The sequence below is a fragment of the Pleurodeles waltl genome, chromosome 11 (assembly GCF_031143425.1).
Source record: "Pleurodeles waltl isolate 20211129_DDA chromosome 11, aPleWal1.hap1.20221129, whole genome shotgun sequence".
NCBI lineage: Eukaryota > Metazoa > Chordata > Amphibia > Caudata > Salamandridae > Pleurodeles > Pleurodeles waltl.
The window spans coordinates 610,834,216-610,849,518 of record NC_090450.1 but is presented as its reverse complement, the minus strand read 5'-3'; positions in this window follow the sequence as shown (position 1 = coordinate 610,849,518).

The window sequence follows — 15,303 nt, the reverse complement described above, 5'->3', positions numbered from 1 at the left end:
CACATACATATAGGTCACAAACTTATGAGCACTGGGGTCCTGGCTAGCAGGGTCCCAGTGACACATAACAAACATACTGAAAACATAGGGTTTTCACTATGAGCACTGGGCCCTGGCTAGCAGGATCCCAGTGAGACAGTGAAAACACCCTGACATACACTCACAAACAGGCCAAAAGTGGGGGTAACACGGCTAGAAAGAGACTACTTTCTCACAGCGAGTCATCTGCAAAAAGAAGAATTGGAATTTTTTGGGCGCCTACGCTCTGGCATGCCATCATGACCTGTACCACCTCATTAATAAAGATGGAAAACAAAAGCGGTGCCAACACACATCCCTGGCTAACACCCCTGCTTATGGAGATTTTGTCTGTCAGTTCGCCTCGGTTGCCCCAACGTACTTGTGCATATGTTTCTTCGTGCAGGCGATTTAATAATAGGATTAAATTGGTTGGGAACCCTGTTCTTTGTAAAACTATCCACAGCTTCTCCCTTGGAACCAGGTCAAAGGCTGATTTCAGGTCAACGAAAGCAACGTATAAGGGCTGTTTTGCAAGAGCAGTGTATTTCCAATATAGCACAGCCAGCCTAAAGACCTGATCCACTTTACTGATTCTGGGTCGAAACCCTGCCTGGAGGGGAGAAAGAATCTTGTGTTCCTTGGCCCATCTCATTAGTCTGCCTAAAAGTTGTTTAGCAAAGATTTTTTGCAGATTGTCTATGAGACTGATCGGCCTATAATTTGCTGGAAGATTTGCATTACCCTTTTTATAAATAGGTATGATCTCGGCACCCTTCCAAGTTGTGGGAATCTGACCCCCTTCAGAAATTTTGTTAGAAAGTGTGTTAATGTACCAGGCCCATATTGATGGCTCGGATCTGTAACGATCCCCTGTGATCTTGTCGGGTCCTGGTGCTTTGCCAGATTTTAATGAATGAATTGCTTCAGCAGTTTCTTCTATAGAGAAACTGATGTGTACCTCGGTATCCAATAGACCCCCTCCTAGATGAGCGGAGGGAGATTCCATGTCTTGCGGGGAGCCAGAGTCTTGTCCCACATCATATTTAACGAGGGACACAGAAGTATCAATTTTCTCAAAGAGGCATGAAAAATGTTCCACCCATCTTCCGGGTTGTATATGGTTCCTTAAACTGGTCCTACCCCCTTTCTCTCTCTTGGACAGCAATTCCCAGAACAGCGTGTTATTATTAGATTCTGTCGCATCTAACAACTCCTGCCAAATTGAGTCCTCCAAGGATTTTTTGGCTCTTGAAATGGCCTCCTTGTATATGTGTCTGGCTTGCTGAATTTCCCCTGGGGTCCCTTTCATTATGCCATTTTTTACCCCTGTCTTAGCGCTGGAATATGATTCATCAAACCAAGTATTGTTTACCGTGGTCCCTCCTTGTAGTCTTGCCCCAACGTTCCTATAAAAGATATTTCGGAGTTTAACAACCATGGTATTGTGTATGCGAAGAAAGGGAATACCCTTAGGGTCGTAGTCTTGGTAGGGTGCCAGATTGTCTAAAAAGGATGAATAAATCTCACGTAACAAATAGGGGTTCCACGCCACCTTCGGCCACCTAACCTTCATGGATAAATTCTTCACAGTGGGAGTAGGGACCATAGTAAATTGATTGTTAGTAGTTCTACAAAATACGTCCCCAGAAATAGACAGTACCAGCGGATAATGATCACTCTCACATCTGAGTTCCATCTTCATATCTCTCTGCTGGGGCCACAATCTTACATCAACTAAGAAATAGTCAATTACACTTGTGAATATGCCTCGCTTAAATGTAGGTACAATGTTCGGGTTGGAGGGCATACGGCTGTTGCAGGCCCTAAGGCCATGCTTCAAACAGAGGGAAGCCAGCTGGGCCGCTACACGGGTGCGAGGACAAAAATGATCAGAATTCAGTTGTGCAATCCCCCATATTTGATCCTCCTCCTCCGTTAGACCACTAAGTAGCACCGATGGTTCAAAGGTACAATTTACATCCACAGCTATAATCAGGTAGGATGTTAATTGTATGGTATCTAAAAAGTCGAGGAGCTGGAATAAGGTCTGTGATTCTGCTCCACGTGAAACAGATCGAGCATAAACATTGATAAGGGTTATATTGAAGTTCTGTTGAAACGAAATTTGCAACCCCATCAAATCAACACAATAAAATTGTAAGATCTTATATTCACATTGTAATCTTTTGTTCAATAGAATTAGCAGCCCCCCTTTTGCACGACCTGACGCCTTTTCAGATGGTTGAGCAGGTATACTGAACAAAAGAAACCCATCTATGATGATTCTGTCCTCAGCCCAGGTTTCTTGAAAGAGGCATATGTCTTGGGTGTTTACATATGTGCACCAGTCCATATCATCCAGTTTCCTCCCAATGCCAGCTAAGTTCCATGATATTATTGATAAACCATTAATAACAGGCATAACAATATGGGGGTCATTACAACATTGGCGGTAAAAGCCGCTTACCGCCGTGCAGAAGACCGCCAACACACCGCCGCGGCTGCAGAATTCCGCCACAGCTATTATGACCCACATCTCAGAACCCGCCAAAATTCAGACACCCACACAAGTCCACCACACCAAAGGTCAGTGATAAACTGGCAAAAACAAAACGACACCGTCACGCCAACAGAAATACGCCCACACTATCACGACACACGAATCCACGTGGCGGTCTTTCAACCGCGGTATTCCATTGGCGGTACACACAACCGCGCTCAAAATACACACACTCTTAAAAAAACACAGCCACATTGGACAAATCGAAATACACACACCTGATACACATAAACACACCACTCTCACACACCCAATACAATATAAAACACACACCCACATCACCCACAAACCCCCACTACCAAAAATCGAGAACGAAGCACAGAGAGTGACACCACCAGCAAGTACAACAGCATCCACAGGCACATAACACCATCACCCACACAACTTCCACGCACCTCACACAACACACCACTACATATCACCACACTTATCACCACAAACACCACCCCACACATCACCTACACCACCCCATGGTACGGCAAAGACAGCCCAGATTCTCGGAGGAGGAGCTCAGGGTCATGGTGGAGGAAGTCGTCCGGGTAGAGCCTCAGCTATTTGGATCACAGGTGCAGCACACCTCAATTGCAAGGAAGATGGAGCTATGGCGAAGAATAGTGGACAGGGTCAACGCAGTGGGACAACACCCAAGAAATCGGGAGGACATCAGGAAAAGGTGGAACGACCTATGGGGGAAGGTGCGTTCCGTGGTTTCAAGACACCACCAGGCGGTTCAGTGGACTGGCGGCGGACCCCCACCGCCTCACCCACAACTAACAACATGGGAGGAGCAGGTCTTGGCGATTCTGCATCCTGAGGGCCTCTCAGGAGTTGGTGGAGGAATGGACTCTGGTAAATCAAACCTTAACTATTACATCCCCCACCCTACCTGCATGCTATCACATACCCCCACCCTCGCCCTCACCCCTATCACTCCAACTCCTCACAAATGTACCAATATCAAAAACCACCCATCCCAACACCAAGCCCTGCATGCAACAACAAAGCATGGACACCCATCACTAAAGCATGCCCACTGCACATACCCATGCAACCCCCCTAATCCATCATCACACAAGCTCCCACACAGGAATGCCAGCACTGGGGTACACGGTCACCCACCCATTGCACACCATGCCACACACAGATGCAATAATCATGCCTTTCCACCCCTGCAGGACCACTACCCAACGTCACCAGACAGGAGGGTCCAGACATGTCCACTCCACCCACAGAAGAGGCCCACAGTGATGACAGCACCTTTCTCCAACTGGATCTCAATGACCAGCCCGACCATTGGGGGCCTCAGGACAGTCGGTTCCCCTCACACAGGCACAGGCCACCACAGACCTTCCCCCCTCTGGAAACACCAGCACAGCACCCACCCAGCGGGCCCATACATCCGTCCCCAGGACACGTCAATCAGCTGTGTGTCCACCACTACAGGGAACCCAGGATAACCCACCACCCCAACAACAACATGGACCTGGGGGCAGTGGCAGTGGGCACACGGTCCAGGGGACGGAGGCCCAGGAACACAGGGGAACTGGGAGGGCTGCTGTGTGACAGGGGGCAGACAGGCCAAGGGAACCCACTCTCCACAAGGCCCTCTCCTCCATCATGGGAGCATACCACCACTCCCAGGAGACGATGGCAACGGTACTGGCCAAGTTTCAGGAGACCCAGTGCCTGCAGGAGGAACAGTATATGGGCTTCAGGGAGGAACTCAGAACCATCAGCTCCACCCTGGGCACCATCGTAGGGGTGCTGAAGGAAGTACTTAACACCAGGAGGGACACTGTGGCACTCCAAGGGGCCCCTGACACTAGCATGGATGATGAACTGCCTACCACCTATGCCGGCACTAGTGGACAAGACGTCCCGCCACAGGACCACCACACCAGCACCCCACCCCCTGCAGAGGGAGATCCACCCTGCAAACGGTCCCTGAGATCCAGGAACAAGACAGAGTACGATGCCAAGACCCTCGCCAAGAAATGAGACCACCCTGATTGTCATCCCTCTGCCCCACTTTGTCACCCTGTCCATAATTAAACTGCCCCAGCTCCACTTCCTATGCCCATATGGGCAATGCACCTGTGAGACTAATAGACTGGACTCTGCCATGGACACTCCTCCGCCATCACCCCTCACCATTTAACTCCCCCCTCCAATATTTTTCATTTAAATAAACACACCTAAAGCACAAAATGATCTGGAGTCTGTCTGTGATTTCGAAATAGTGTATTTGCAATTACAGTGACAAAATGTTCTTGAAATAGTAATGTCAACATAACTATGTCACCCAGCTCCAGTCCATGAGGAATCTAAGCAGATGACACATGTTGGGACCCACATCTGTGAAACCGTAAGGGAAAGTGACAACTCAGTGACCATACACTGGGTGAAAACGACAGACAGCAGAGAGGTAGAAGTGTAAAAGTACATGTAGTAGGCAGGAATCTATTCTCACCTGTGTTTCACTGGAAATATTGCTGGTGCTGGATCACTGAGTCCCAATTCTGCATGTCTTCTTCCTCTGCTTCATCCTCATCACTGTCCACAGACTCCACAGCCACCACAACACCGCCATCTGGACCATCCTCCTGCAGAAAAGGCACCTGTCGTCGCAAAGCCAAGTTGTGAAGCATACAGCAGACCACGATGATTTGGCATCTGGGGATGAATTTCCCATTCGTGGATCTGTTGGTGATCTCGACTGAGATTGTCGGCTAACTGGTTCAGAATTCCTGGTATGTATTGCGCTATTAGGCGAATGTGATTGTGAATCGCCCAATGCCAAATCCTTTGTGCTAAGAGACACAACTGTGATGAGTGTGTCCCTCCCTGTTTGTTTAGGTAATGCATACTTCTTTGGTGAGTAGAATAGGGATCCACCTGTCATATGGAGGCACCGGAACCTGGCCTTCAGGAGGCCGAAGGTCCGCTCTATCACCCTCCTAGTTTGCCCATGGGCCTCATTGTAGCGTTCCTCTACCCTGGTCCTGGGATTCCTCACTGGGGTCGGTAGCCATGACAGGTTGGGGTACCCAGAGTCACCTGCAAATGGTGAGGGACAACTGTTAGACACACACTAAGCTGTAGGGATAACCCCAGACAACCATTCCCACTGTCTTGCTTCCAGGGGCTCCTCTAATAGGCACACACGGCGCCTCTGGAGTTGACCAATCAAATAAGGGATGCTGCTATTCCGCAGGATGTAGGCTTCATGCACTGAGCCAGGGAACATGGCATTCACATGGGAGATGTTCTGGTCTGCCAAACATACCATCTGTACATTCATGGAATTATAACTCTTCCGGTTTCTGTACACCTGTTCACTCCTGTGGGGGGGGGGAACCAAAGCCACATGGGTCCCATCAATGGCACCTATGATGTTGGGGATATGTCCAAGGGCATAGAAGTCACCTTTCACTGTAGGCAAATCCTCCACCTGAGGGAAAACGATGTAGCTCCGCATGTGTTTCAGCAGGGCAGACAAGACTCTGGACAATACGTTGGAAAACATAGGCTGGGACATCCCTGATGCCATGGCCACAGTTGTTTGAAAAGACCCACTTGCAAGGAAATGGAACACTGATAGCACCTGCACTTGAGGGGCGATTCCTGTGGGATGGCGGATTGCTGACATCAGGTCTGGCTCCAACTGGGTACACAGTTCCTGGATTGTGGCACGGTCAAATCTGTAGGTGATTATCAAATTTCTTTCCTCCATTGTCGACAGGTCCACCAGTGGTCAGTACACTGGAGGATTCCGCCATCTCCTCACATGTCCCAGCGGTTGGTGCCTATGAAGGACAACAGCGACCACAGAGTCAAACAACTCAGAGGTACGTACACACAGTTTACCCAGAACACCAATCATACACAATAGGTGGCCTATATGTGTGTTGAGACTAGGCCTAGGTATGTGATGCAGTTGGAAATTAGGCCATGTGGGCCCCTGAAACGGCGGCTGCCTGACCTCTAAAGTGGGACAATGGGATGTGAGGTAGCTGCGCTGGCGTTGTCCACCGTCGCGGTAGGCGGTTGGAGACCGCGGCGCAATGCTGCATTGGTTAACATTGGACCCTATGGGTCCCAGGAGCCAATGACGATGTATGCCGGCAGTGATGGTACGCACCGCCGCGGACGTGACTGCCATTTTCTATCTGTTCAATCACTCAATACTTGATCTACGACAGGAGAGGACCTACACTGCAAGTGCTGCTGTGACCTCGGTCTGGAAGAGACAATGGCTCGTGCGTCTGGGGAAAGGGCCCCTGCCTTCACCTCGGAGGAGTTGGAGAAGCTCGTTGATGGGGTCCTCCCCCCGTACATGCTACTCTACGGTCCTCCATAAAAACAGGTAAGTACACAGGGAGCATGTTGCATGGGCTATGCCTGTGTGGAGACGGCTGGATGTAAGAAGGAAGGGGGCAGAGTTCTGCGTGCATGAAAGACGGTTGGTGCATGTGCCACAGGGCAAGGGTAGGGATGGGGGCCACTCACTTTGACGGTGCAGTTGGTAATGACTTCTCTTCTTCCCCTGTACATTTCATGTAGGTCAGCGTCCACCAGAAGAAAGATATTTGGTGTGCCATCGCCAAGGACGTCCGGACCCTGGGGGTCTACCACAGACGGAGCACTCACTGCCGGAAAAGATGGGAGGACATTCGCCGCTGGAGCAAGAAGACAGCGGAAGCTCAGCTGGGGATGGCCTCCCCATGTGGGAGGGGTGCCCATCGAACCATGACCCCCCTGATGTTCAGGATCCTGGCGGTGGCCTACCCGGAGTTTGATGGGCGCTTGAGGGCATCACAGCAGACACAAGGGGGTGAGTACACTCTCATTCAGCTGACTGCGTGCAGTGGAGTTGTCAGGGTGGGGGAGAAGGGCTGTGGGTATCCCTAGGCCAGGGTGAGCTTCGTAGGCTAGGCCCCTCCGTAAGGTATGGCCCTGTGCCCCCCCACCCCACCTCTGTAGAGTGCCAAGTACAGCTATTCATGCTCCTGTGTCATTTATGTGTGCAGATGTCGTCCATAGCCTTGTAGGCCATTTTCCAGGAATTGCACTGTAGAGCCCAAGAGCGCGGAGTAGTGCAGGGGGCTTCTGTGTCTGTCTTGTCCACCAACGGTAATCCATGCACTCAACATGTCTTTATTCTGTTCCCCCCCCCCCTTTTTGTGGTTTCCCTGTTCTTGTGTGCATTAGCATCATCAGGCGGAGGAGCAGTGGCACCGGAGGACGAGGGAGCTGCATCCCACATGGCCATGGAGGGCCACACTACGGACTCAGAATTCACCAGTGGGACGGAGGGTGAGGGGAGCTCCACGGCGGGGACAGGAGCTGACACCAGCGACACGGACTCGTCCTCTGATGGGAGCTCCCTTGTGGTGGCGGCAACATCTGTGCCCCCCGCATCTACAGGTACAGCCGCCACACCCCCTACCAGCACCGCCCTCCCAGCAGCCCCTCAGCCTTCACCCCGTGCCCGCTCACCCAGGTGGGTGGGCATCACCTTCGCCCCAGGCACCTCAGGCCCTTCCCCAGTCACCCCTGCTGCCCTCATTGAGGAGGCTATTGACCTCCTCAGGTCACTCACTGTTGGGCAGTCTACCATTTTGAATGCCATCCAGGGTGTAGAAAGGCAGTAGCAACAAAAAAATGCATTCCTGGAGGTCATTCTTTCTGGTCAGGCGGCCCTTCACCGAGCCTTTCAAACTCTGGCCTCAGCACTGATGGCAGCCATTGTCCCTGTGTCTAGCCTCCCCCCTCCAACTTCCTCCACCCACACCCAATCCCCTGTACCTCTGCCTATCCCAAACACACTGAAGAACCAGAACCTTTTGGGCCTGGCGGCGCAGGGTACGCCTAAAATCTCCTTGGATTCACCTGCCTCAACTAACAGAGACACGGGACACTCTGTCAGGCGTAAAAGATCGGATTTTATTAGCTGCAGCTAGTACAGTTGTCCAAGAAGTACACAAGGTATGTTCTCAGGAGACTGCCACTTTACTTTGTGGCGCACAATCTTATATACCGTATAAAAACATTTATTAACTACATACACTCCCAGAACACATAGAAAGGAGCCAGTAAGAATGATGTAAAGATAGAACAGAGTCAATAGAAATGTCGGAAAACAAGACAGAACAAAGTATCAAGTGACTTAAGGTTGCCTCCCCTCCAGCTGTGTTTGTCACCCCTCCCTTGAACTAATTCATTAACCGATCCACAACGAAGTTGCATGTGGTGCGATAAGTTTGTGTGCGTTTGGAGGACAGTTGTGAAATGAGAGAATACTAGCAAAGGACAGCGAAGGCCAGACGATAAGATAAGATCGGCGGAGAATAGTGTGAGCCTACAGATAGTTGAAACAAGGATTAGAAAACCAGACAGGGATTAGTGTACTCGGTCAGACCTTAATACCAGTCTTGTAAAGATAGAGGCAGAAGACTGTTTTGAACACCATGTTGCAGAATAAGCAGAAAAGGCAGAATGGACTTCGTTCGCTGTGCTGCCTGAGTGAAGGCAACATAAAATGGCGGCGGGCCACAAAATGACGGGTCGATACGATCGTATTAAAAATCGAATTTCCTCAGACCCTCCTTTTGCCAGAACTCAGGCAAGATACACAAACTCATGTTAATCTGAGTCGATGTCTATGGCCATGAGGTCATCAAGCTGTTGCTGTACCATCATTTTGATATTCTCTGCTCTTTGTGACTTGGGTTTGGGAATACATGCAGTAGTACATAGGTTGCAGACGGCAGGACCGCAGTGCATACAAAGGCAACAAGAGAATATAAAAGCTAAAATTACTCCAAAGAATGTCAATACCTTCCAACCCCATTTGGACAGTAATCCCCAAAACCACTCTGAAAAGGACCAATCTCCTTCGTCCTGATGAATCGACTCGGAGATTATGTGTAACTTAGAGATAGCTTGGTATACTGTCGGAGCGTCATTAGGTATGAAAATACAGCAACTTGATCCGATCAATTTGCATACTCCACCACGGTCCGCAAGAACAAAGTCTAAGGCAACACGGTTCTGCAAGGTCATAAGACGATCAGCCTGTAGTTCAGCTGTAATGTTACTTAAAGCTCCTACAGTGATGTCTATGGTGGTTTCTACGACACGAACCAATTGCCTTATATTTCTGCTGTTGGCCATTGGACCCCAGAAGGGAAGAAATCCTTTGAGGAAATCTCCTCCCTCTTGTCCTGCTGTGTCTTTCGAATCCACAATCCCTCTGCCATATCTATTTTTATGATGGTTCGCAGGAGCGGTGTATGTAGGGGGAAGAAGAAAGGCTATATAACAAGTACCAGAAAAATCAGCTGGCAACCATGTATAAGCCCTATCGTGGCAAACGAAGTATGTACCTTGAGATGGTACTAACGGCGGTGAATTCAGGGCTGAATAAACAGATGTATGGGAACATAAACTTTCTCTTTGTCCGGTGTTTGGAGTTCTTCCATTTATTTGCAGACAGAAATTTCCTTGTTGGGGTATGACCCGTATCGGAGGAGATTTTCCTTGCTCAACCTTATCATTGAGGCTGGAAATGTAATTAGTTATGTTCCAATTGGTATATGCTTTTCTTTCATCTATGGAAGCTTCACTTTTTTCCATGATTTTAGCCATAGCTACCATTCCCTTTATCAATAAACTATGACTGAAATCTGAACCAACACTATGTGAACTGACAGGTTGTTTAATTTTACTTTGATATGCATTATTGAAAATGACAAAATAAGCCCAAGCGGAACCTTCATAGGAGAATGGAAGAACTAAATATGGCATTCCTTTTTCTACCGTATGTGGTATGAGTCCACACACCCAACAGTCAGTTGTATTGATCACTAACTGATGTTGATGTAACAACTGGACGAAGGAATTGTTAAAGTATTCAGTTCTTCTAATGAGTTCATGCTGGGGAAGAGTGTGGAATAGGTGCGGAGAGATAGTAGAAGGAGATGTAAAGGTAGGAGAAGAGACAACTTTTTGCTGCAGAGTAATAATGATCCAGTTTACAGATGCCAAAAGAATACACGACAATATAATGACGCATAGAGCAATACTACAATGACTACATATTTCTTTACAATTATTCTGTACATTTTTACTTTCTCTTTTATTTAATGTAGCCTCCATCTTTCTAAGTGGATGCTCACGGCAATCTTCCTCAATCACTGTAGTCACGATTATCTACCGTCCTATGACACTGTGAGGTCCTGCAGGCCTATTGCCACTTACTCAGGTCGTGACTAAGACTCCTACCGTGACCCTGCAACCGGGATAGAGTACTACATAGGAGAGAAAGTTACAAGTTCTTTGGTCTTGGTCTCAAATTATAGCGTTCCTGTCCAGAGGCAGTCTGGTTTTGAAACAATGTTCCTGGATTTGTCGTGTTTAAGCGTCGATGCGATGGTATTGCTTCTTGAAGGATGTCGTCGTCCTCTTTCTCAGAAAGTGTTCCAATTAGACGCGCATCACTGAATGGTACAAATTGCGGAACTTTCTCACTTTCAGAGTCACTGATGCCTCTACGGACCCATTGATCGAAAGGCAAAGGCAAAGGCACTTTCTTGCAGTGCACGGCATGCACCCAGTTTTTCTTTCCTTCGACTTTAACTGCTGTTCTTGTGGTCAAAAGAACCAGGCGTGGCTCTCTCCATCTGGGCTCCAAATTTCTCTGTCGTTGGAAATTTTTCGTGCAGACCCAGTCACCTGGTCGGATGGAATGACCTGGGTCTGTGGAAGCCTCTGGTAGAGCACTCTGAACCTGTTGATGAAGAACACGCAATTTAGTTGTAAGGTCATGCAAGTAGTCAATCAACATCGGGTATGGCAAGTCTGAGTATTTCTTAGGGCGAGGAACTCCCCATACATTAGCTGGGTGACCAAATATCACTTCGTAAGGGCTAAGCCCCAAACGAGAGTGTACTGCTGTTCTGATGGACAGAAGAGCCAATGGTAAAGCATCAGGCCAATTAAGTCCTGTGCTAGCTTGCACCTTAGCAATTTTAAGCTTCAAGGTTCCATTGTAGCATTCTACTAAACCAGCCGACTGTGGGTGATTCGCCGCGTGGAACTTCTGTTTTATGCCAAGACCTGCACAAACTTTTTGCATGACTTGACCCACAAATTCGCTCCCATTGTCACTCCAGACAATGCGCGGCAAACCAAACCTAGGGAAGAATTCTTTCAAAAGTATTTTGGCAGTTGATAAAGCAGTATTGTCCTTCAGAGGGTAGGCTTCTACCCATCTAGAAAAAGCACATACTACCACCAGAACATATTTGAGGTTGTTGCATCGCTCCATGTGAATATAATCGATCTGCAACACCTCAAATGGATATGTTGGAGGAGCAAAATGACCTGCTGGAGTTGGGGTTCCCTTTCCCGGATTGTACATCAAGCAAACAATACAATGTTTTACTACATTATTTGCACACTTTGGGATCCCCTCATTTTGCCACACTGGAGCCAGAAGTTTACATATTCCTTTTGCACTTAGGTGAGCTGGACCATGTGCCATAGTAACTACAGGTAGTACATAAGCATCTGGTAACAGCCAACGTTGATGTTCTGATAATTCAACCCAACATCCCATCTCATCTAACATTCCTGTACTTTCCTTCCACTTTCTCAACTCATTCTCCGTAGCCTCTCCTTGAATTGATTTCACACTCTCTACTGCATCTTCACACATTCCCTTTTCTCTTACGCAGTTTGCGGGACCTGCAACATACATTCGACTTGTGTTGTCTCTGGCTGTCTTTTTCGCTACCTCATCTGCAAATGCATTTCCTCGACCAACATCGTCCACAATCTTTTTGTGTGCACTACACTTCACGATCGCTATCTGAGTAGGCATTGTAAGTGACTCAAGAAGTTCAGTCACTAATTGACCATGTTGTATCTTAGTACCATGGGAAGTAAAGAATCCTCTTTCCTTCCATAAGCGCCCAAAGTTAAACGCTACACCAAAAGCGTATTGGCTATCAGTGTACACGTTTACTCTTTTTCCTTCGGATAACACACACGCTCTAGTTAAGGCTATCAATTCAGCTGCCTGAGCTGAATCATGTCTAATGCGTGCTGTCTCCACAATCGTATGCAAAGTGGTAATAGCGTAGGCTGAAACTGTATCTCCATTCGGGAGCTTGAAACAAGAACCATCTACCCATAGTGTTCCATCTGGATTCACCAATGGCGTGTCTTTTAGGTCAATTCTACCCTTAGTCTCTTCTTCAGTACGGAGAAAACAATCATGCTGTTCAGAGACATCTCTCTCTTCTGGAAGAGGCAACAAAGTAGCTGGATTCAGGGTATTACATCGTTTGATGTGTATGTGACTAGCCAAAAGCGTCAGCTCATATCCGGACAACCGAGCACTCGTAAGATGCTGCGTTTTTGTCCTATTTAGTAAAATATCCACTGCATGTGGCACCATAACAATGAGAGTATTATCTAGCACTACTCCAGCAGACTGTCGAATAGAAATTGCTGCTGCCGCTGTCGCCTTAAGACAACTAGGCAATGCTTTAGCTACTGGATCTAACGTAGCTGAGAAATATGCGCATGGTCGCTGTTGATCCCCAAAACGCTGCGTTAAGACTGACAATGCACAACCCTCTCTTTCGTGGACATAGAGCGTAAAGGGCTTACTGTAATCAGGAGTACCCAATACAGGAACAGAACACAAAGCAATACGCAAATCAGTAAAACTCTTCTGACACTCGTCAGTCCATGGAAGAGGCTGAGGCGTATCTTTTAAAGTTAGTGCCAACAGCGGTTTAGCCAATAAAGAGAAACTCGGAATCCACTGTCTACAATAAGAAGTAATGTCCAAAAAGGCACGTACCTCTCTTTGTGTGGATGGCACTGACATTTGTGCAATTGCCTGAATTCGTTCGGGGGTCAATCGTCGTCCCTCCTTTGACAAGAGATGACCCAAATAAGTCACCTCGCGACAGACATATTGTAATTTAGAAGGAGAAACCTTGTGATTTAGATCAAACAAATGACGCAACAGTGCAACGGTCACGTTTTTGCAAATCTCCTCTGAATCAGCGGCAACTAATAAGTCATCCATGTACTGAATGAGAGCGGCACCGGACGGTAAGGAAAAAGCATCAAGATGACATTTTAGAGCTTGACTGTAAACAGAGGGACTTTCACAATAACCTTGAGGTGCGCCTTTAAACCGGAAGCTTCGGCCTCCGAGGGAAAAACCAAAAATATCTCTACTCTCTTCGGCGATGGGAATACTAAAGAAAGCATTCTTTAAATCGATAACTGAAAACCAAGTCGCTGTAGAAGGTATCATCGTCAACAGAGCAGTGATATCTGGGACTACAGGAAACTGCGGTACGACAATCTTGTTTACCTCCCGAAGATCAATTACAAAACGATAAACAGGAGGCTGAGAAGGATCAGTGCGTTTAAGAACCGGAAGAACAGGACTGTTACATATATTTCCTCTCGTTTCCTCAACCACACCCTTCTGAATCAAATCATGGACAATTTCCAGAAATGCTTTCTCACCTTCAGTAGAGATTCTGTATTGCGGAATACGTGGCATTTCAGCATTGGGCTTAAGAGTAACAACATAAGGTGGGATCTCAAGACAACCAACGTCATTCGGACCCGTAGCCCAAAGCGTTTCGGGAAGAGAAAGCAATTCAGGTGGAAATTGATCTTTTGATAAGTACATTGGACTAGTCATTTTCTGTCCTAGAGTGAGGTATACATCAAAAGGTGAACAATATATCGTAGCATACATTCTTTTTAATAGATCTAAACCCAACAGATTTTCACCACAACCATTCGTCAGAAGAAGCGGAGCTTCTAAATCATAAGGGCCTATTGAAACAGGCAAAGGGCAAGAAACTGGATTGCGAACAGGGGCGCCAGAAAATCCTACAGATACATTCGTTAAGCCAGACAAAGGTGCGCCAGGGAGTTTAGAATGAATGATAGAGCTTCTCATGGCACCAGTATCTAAAAGAAATGGCTCTGAAACACCCATTGTAGTGACATTAACATAAGGTCCATTCTGATCCACTGGAATTGACGTAACCCCCTTACTTTGTCCATGGCTGTCCTATTCAAAATGAAGACTTTCATTCCCTCCTTCAACATACTGATCCTCACTGTAATACTGTGTAGACCTAACATTTTGCTGGTCAAAGTAATTTCCGGAATTTGGAGGAACAAAAGAACGCTGCCCTTGGGTTAACACACCTCGACCTCTACCTCTATTTGCTGACTGAAGACCACCACGACCTCGTGAAGCAGATGTTGCTCCATTACGCTGCAACAATGCCGGACAACTGTTCTTAAAATGACCTTCCTCCCTACAATAAGCACATTGATTGGGACCTAGCAAAGGTCTTGGAATGAATGGTTCAGGCTTTTGATACAACCTCTGAAACTGCGGAGGCTGTTGAAACTGAGGCTGAACATAACGAGGAGGATAAGCCTGTTGCAAGAGAACTTTAGTTTTTAATTCTTTCGTCTTTTTCTCTTGTTTTTCCCTTTCTTCTTTGTCTCTATTTTCATAATATTGTGCAGTAGCCAATATCTGGGCGGAAGAAGAAACTGCCCATGAACTCTCGGAGTCTTTTAGCTTGTGTGATAGTTCAGGAAGCAAGTTATATACGAACTTATCCACAAATAATCGCTGTCCCCCTTCTGTAGCCATATCT